We start from the raw sequence: 6745 nt of genomic DNA, 5'->3' as shown, positions 1-6745 counted from the left end.
ACAGGCAAAGCATCACAGCTTCACAGAGTTCAACAAGTGCAACCTAAACAGAAGTCACACACCTTAAAATAATATTCTAGGCGGGCAGTGGTGGCTCATGCCTTTAATCCCAGCACTCGGGAGGCAGAGGCAGGTAGATCTCTATTAGTTCAAGGCCAGCCTGGTCTTCAAGAGCTAGTTCCAGGACAGGAACCAAAAGCTACAGAGAAACCCTGTCTTGAAATTCCAAAATAACAATAATAATAATAATAATAATAATAGTATTCTATAACACCCCATAACCTACCTTTTCCTTCAGGGCTTATTTATCAGGTTTCTACAACTTTGAAATATGGCCACATGCTAGGGGTCAGTACCCAAACACAGGATCCAAACACATGAAAACCCTAATAGAAACCCTGTCCACTTTAATAATCACAGTAGGTGGAATCATGTGAATTATAACAGGCTCTGGATGATGTCCTTCACTGGGTATGGACACTGTATACTTGCTTTCTCTTTCTGTGAAGAAACATCATGACCTAAAACAACTGGAGGAAGGAAGGTTTACTTCCCTTTCACTTTCCTATCAGAAGCTGCCATGAGTGGAAGTCAGGGCCGGAAGTCAAGACCAGAACCTCGAGGCAGGAACCAAAGTGGGTACCATGTAGTAAAGCCACTTACTGACTTGCTCTCCTTGACTCTATAAGCCAGCTTATTTTATATATACAGTCATGACCTCCAGCCCAGGGACATCAGTCACTGATTGAAATTCCCCATAGACTTACTTATTAGATATTTAAGTTCCTTCTTCCTCAGATTACTCCAACTTGTGTCAAGTTGACAAAATCCAACTGGCACACACTGACACCCATCTATTAGTGGATGGGGAGCATGGTCCACTTCTCACAGACCCTAACATACTGTCATGACTTTTGGCTCATGGAGCCCATCACATCCATCCTCAAAGCAATCAATTCCTTTTGTAGTAGACTCAGATTGATCAGAGTAACATGGTAGCCTCTGATTGACTATGGGATGCTGTGGGAATGCTCTGTTTCCCAGGACACTCCAGGGCAAGTGACTAACTTCTACGGGGCTGAGAGGAATAGAGTTTATCACATTTTCTCCATAAACTCCTCATCCAATTTCCCACCAGACAGAAAACTAGGACCCCAGCAGGCAGTGGGTTGATATGTTCAAAGTGATCAGAGGAAAAAAATCCATCAGTGGTCCACGAATCCGCATCCCTGAAGGAGGAGGCACATGTGGTTTCTTTAATGAAACCTGATCTTCTGGGCCAAAATTATAGGGAAAGTAGAGGGGGAAATCCTCCCAAAATAAACCAAATAACCACCAAAATAGTTGAGAATGCAAATGAAAATTTTAGAGCAGACCTAGGAGCTAGGGCAACTCCCAAGTAGCTTGTCTGAGTGTTTTTAGACTCCTTTAGCTCTCATGGCCCCTTTGACGATTTTAGTTCTGTTTTGTGTCTCTGTCTATGTGGATTCTAAACCCTGGAACAGTTAGTGTTGTTCTAATTCCAGGCCTTTAAGATCTCATGCCTCAGAAATACCATCCATTGCCACCTGCATTAAGCCATCTGCTACTGCTAAGGCTCTCATTGTTGTCACCGTCTGACCTCCAGTCCCTCACAGCCACACCCCACCTTCTCCAAATGTCTCCACTGCCTGTTTGTCTTGCAGTCGAACCCAAGACCAAACCACAAGATCAGCTATCCACTCCCAGCTCTACTTTTTTCAATCATTTATCGTTTTTAGTGAGATATAATTTTCTCCCCTCCCCTCCCATCATCCCCTTCCCCTCTACCCTCTCCTATGACCCCCATGCTCACAGTTTACTCAGGAGTTGTCTTTTCCTACTTACCATGTCCATTAGATCCCTGTGTGTCACTCTTAGGGTCCTCTTTGTTGTCCAGGTTCTCTGGTTTGTGAATGTTTGGCTGGGTTTTCTTTGCTTTATGTCCACTCATGAGGGAGTGCTTATGATATTTGTCTTTCTGGGTCTGGGTTACCTCCTTCAATATGATGCTTTCTACATCCATCCATTTGCCTCCAAATTTCAAGATGTCATTATTTTTTTTCTGCTGTGTAGTACTCCATTGTGTAAATGTACCACATTTTCTTTATCCATTCATCACTCAAGGGGCATTTAGGTTTTTTCCAGGTTCTGACTATGACAAATAATACTGTTATGAACATAGTTGAGCACATGCCCTTGTGGTATGATTGATCATCCTTTGGAGATATATATATCCAAAAGTGGTATTGCTTGGTCTTGAGGAAGGTTGTTTCCTAATTTTTGGAGAAATCGCCATACTGATGCCCAAAGTGGCTGTATCAGCTTTCATTCCTACCAGCAATGCAGGAGTGTACCATTTACCCCACCATATATCCTCTGCAGAAAATGCTGTCATTGGTGTTTTGATCTTGGCCATTCTGACAGGTGTAAGATATTAGCTCAGAGTTATTTTCATTTGCATTTCTCGGAAGGCTAAGGATGGTGAGCATTTCCTTAAGTGTCTTGCAGCCATTTTAGATTCATCTGTTGAGATTTCTCTGTTTAGGTCTGCATCACATTTTTTACTGGAATATTTGTTCATTTGATGACCAATTTCTTGAGTTCTCTGTATATTTTGGAGAACAGCCCTCTGTCTGATGTGGGGGGGGGGGGGTTGGTGAAGATCGTTTCCAAATCTGTAGCTTGCCATTTTGTCTTGTTGACCATGCATGTTCTCTGCTTTACAGAAGCTTCTCAGTTTCAGGATGTCCCATTTATTAACTGTTGCTCTCAGTGTTTGTGCTACTGGGTTTCTATTTAGGAAGTGGTCTCCTGTGTCAATCTGTTCAAGTGTATTTCCCACTTTCTCTTCCATGAGGTTCAGTGTGGTTGGTGTCATGTTGAGATCTTTGATCCTTTTGGATTTGAGCTTTGTGCATGGCGATAGATATGGATCTATTTCATTCCTCTACATATTGATATTCAGTTATGCCAGCACCACTTGTTGAATTTGCTTTCTTTTTTCCATTTTATATTTTTACTTCTTTGTCAAAAATCAGGTGTTTGTAGGTGTGTGGATTGATATCCAGGTCTTTGATTCAGTTCCATTGGTCCTCCTGTGTGTTCTTATGCCAATACCAGGCTGTTTTCAGGATGGTAGCTCTGTAGTAAAGTTTGAGTCAGGGATTGTGAGGCCTTCAGAAGTTCCTTTATTGTACAGGATTCTTTTGGTTATCCTGGACTTTTTGCTTTTCCATATGAGGTTGAGTATTGTTCTTTTGAGGTCTGTGAAGAATTTTGCTGGGATTTTGATAGACATGGCTTTGAATCTGTAGATTGGTTTTGGTAAGATTGCCATTTTTACTACGTAAATTCTGCCTACCCAAGAGCATGGGACATCTTTCCATCTTCTAGTGTCTTCTTTAAATTCTTTCTTCAAAGATTTAAAGTTCTTGACTCACTGGCTGCTGCTCAACCTGGAGGCGGAGGCCAAAGGGGAAACTTTGTGGACCGCCTATCGATGAGCACCTGAACAGGAGCTGCTGTCCTTGGAACCGGAAGAGATCCGGAAGCGCCTGGAACTGGTTAAAGTGCCAATTCCTTAACTGCCGCCACGATACTGATCCGGGGTCTTCCGGGGGACTTGACCAACCAGGAAGTACGCGATCGCGATCATCTGAGTGACTACGAACTCAAGGACTTTTGGTGGACAAATACAAAGGGACAGCTTTCGTGACCCTGCTGAATGGGGAGCAGGCTAAGCTGCCATCAAGGCCTTCCACCAGATCCGCATTGAGTCGGGAGCTGTCGGTTCAGCTGCAGCCTACAGATGCTCTGTTGTGTGTGGCCAAGCTGCCTGACACAGGCAGTGTGAGGAGCTGGTGCGGCCCTTTGGCAGCCTGGAGCGCTGCTTCTTAGTGTACAGAGAGCGCACAGGCCACTCTAAGGGCTATGGCTTTGCAGAGTACATGAAGAAAGACTCGGCTGCCGAGGCCAAGTCCGATTTGCTAGGCAAGCCACTGGGGCCCCACACACTGTATGTGCATTGCACAGATGCTGGGCAGTTGCGCCCTGCCTTGTTGCACTCCCGTTGACTCTGTGTGGACCACCTGCCACCTGGCTTCAATAATGTGGATGCCCTGCGCCAGGCACTGTCCGCGGTCGATATGCCCACTTTCTGTCAGCTGCCATGTGGCCAGGGTGGGCAGCTGAAGGGCTTTGCAGTACTGGAGTATGAGACAGCAGAAATGGCAGAGGCTGTACAACTGCAGACAGATGGCCTGGCCCTGGGTGGCAGTCACCTTCGTGTGTCCTTCTGTGCTCTAGGTCCTCCTGGCCGCAGCATGCTGGCAGCACTCATTGCTGCCCAGGCCACGGCTCTCAATCCAAGCAAGGGACTCCCGCCTGAGCCAAACATCCTGCAGCTGTTGGACAATCTGGGCCCATCTACCTCCCTCCAGCTGCTGCTCAATCCTCTGCTGTATTAAGTGCCAGTGGCCAGCGGGCCTTTTGGGTGTGCCCACTCCATGCTACGGCTCAGCGGACCTACCCTGTCCACTGCCCTGCTCCAGTTATCCCTGCACACCCAGAGTCAGAAGAAACCTGAGATCCTGGGAGACTCCCCTCTGGGTACCCTCCAGGCAGGTGCCCAACCTGTCAATTCCCTCCTTGGGAGGTGTCTTCAGATGGTGATGCTGGCTCTGGGACTGAAACCTGCTGAGGGAAGCCACAATCCCTTACTACCACCACTGCTGGGCCCTTCTGGGGTGACCGGGAGCCCATGAGTCTGCATCCCCCAGCATCCCAGCTCACTCCACACCCAGCCCCTGTGGGGCTCTGAGGCCCCAGTCTGAGTTAGAGGCCTCTTCAAGGACAGTGTGCCCCTGCCAACGACCCCTGGGGTGTCACTGTTGGAGGAGCCCCCAAAAGGACTACCGCATCTCCTTGAACCCCTACCTGAATCTACATAGCCTGCTTTCATCCAGCAACCTGGCAGGCAGGAGACCCGGGGCTGGTGAGCATTGTTTAATTTCCATGTGTTTGTGGGCTCTGGAATTAGCATTGCTGTTGAATTCTAATTTTAAGCCATGGAGATCTGATAAGATGCATGGGGTGTTTCAAATTTTTTGTATCTGTTGAGGTTTGCTTTGTTACCCAGTATGTGCTCAATTTTTGAGAAGGTTCCATGAGGTGCTGAGAAGAAGGTATTTTCTTTTCTGTTTGGATGGAATTTTCTATAGATGTCTGTTGAGTCCATTAGAGTTATTACATCTGCTAGAGCCACTCCCAGCTCTAAATCTGCTCTAAAAGGTGACCTTTGACTCTTGTCAGTGCTTTGACCTTGCTTATCTCTCAGGGGTGATGTGAACAGTCTTCTGGGATGGATGACTGGGACCAAGCCTGCTTTGGTCTCAAGGTAGAGTGGCCTCACAGGAAAACCTGCCTTCAGTCAGGACCAGAAGGGGTTAATCTTAACAAGCCCTGGCTGGAATCTTCTAGGGTGGTTGCACCACTGTAGAGAATTAGATCCTCAGGAAATACTGGTCTTTGTTGTGATAGTCAATGGGAGGCTCCCCCAAGGGACTGAAATGGCTGAGAAGTCTAGTCACATTTGGGGTCTTTCCTAGTTAGGTTTCCACTGCTGTGATAAACGCCATGACTGATACCAACTCTGGGAGAGTGGGGTTTGTTCTTTACTACACTTCACCATCCATCAATGAGGAAAGCTGAGGTTCAAAGCTGGAGGCAGGAACTGAAGCAGAGACCATGAATGGAGGCTGCTTCCTGGCTTTGTCTCTCTGCCCTGCACTTCCACATTCTTGGCAATTATGCAGCTTCCTTTCCTGTTGCCACCAGCAGCCCAAATCCCCGCCTAAGCTGTCAACTTTTGACCATACTTGGGCACAAGGCCAGCTTGTGGTGAACACATCATTGTTCCTCACCTAAAACCTAGAAAGTCTCAGTGCTTTAACTTGGAGGTGCAACTTCTCGGGCCTCGATCTCTGGGACCAGAGAACTCGCCCGGGAGTTACTTTGCTCTAATAAACCTAGTGTCATATTTTTTGGTTCAGCTTCATCTGGCCCACTGCATTAGTAGAGAAACTTACTATCAGGAGGCAGGAAATCTATGACCTAGGAGTGCACATTCCCGCTTCTTATGGCCATTTCTACAAGAACAAATGTGCCTATGCCTGCCGCCGTACAGGCACAGCAGTGCCTGTGGTGTGCCCGAGCTGCCGTGCCCACCTGCTGTGCTGCTGTGTCCTGCCTGGACTTTGTTGCTGTGTTTTTGTCAACTTGATGCAGAAAGAGTTAAATGTGAACACCCTCAATGAAGAAAAGGCCTCCATTGTTGAACTGGCTGGAGGCATGTCTGTTGGGTATTTTCCTGATTATGATTGATGTTCAAGGGCTCAGCTCACTGCAAGCCCTCTGCCTCAGGTCCTTTCTCAGGTTCCTGCCCTGGCTTCTCTTCATAGTGGACTGTAAGCTGTAAGGTAAACAAACCCTTTTCTCCCCAGTTCCTTTTGGTGTCATGGTGTTTATGCAACATGAAGCAGACTGATATACACGACTACCTTAGTTCCTACTTTTGAGATAGATAGGAAACAGGCTCATAACCCTCTTACATCACCTCTGCTGTTTTCTGTCCTGTGTGTCTCCAGGGAGACACAAAGCCCGATTCGTTTAATGCCGTATGATCTACCACACACCAGCCATATTTGCCACCTTAATTGAATTTATT

The 6745-nt window shown here is 46.8% G+C and overlaps 1 pseudogene; it reads left to right on the top strand.

The window, feature by feature from the left end:
* The first annotated feature begins 580 nt into the window (after window positions 1-580).
* LOC142844119 (ribonucleoprotein PTB-binding 1 pseudogene) lies at window positions 581-6402 on the top strand (annotated as a pseudogene).
* Window positions 6403-6745: the final 343 nt, after the last annotated feature.

The sequence above is a fragment of the Microtus pennsylvanicus genome, chromosome 2 (genome assembly GCF_037038515.1).
Source record: "Microtus pennsylvanicus isolate mMicPen1 chromosome 2, mMicPen1.hap1, whole genome shotgun sequence".
Lineage (NCBI taxonomy): Eukaryota > Metazoa > Chordata > Mammalia > Rodentia > Cricetidae > Microtus > Microtus pennsylvanicus.
The sequence above is the reverse complement of the archived record's forward strand: the minus strand, read 5'-3'. Positions and strand labels throughout refer to the sequence as shown.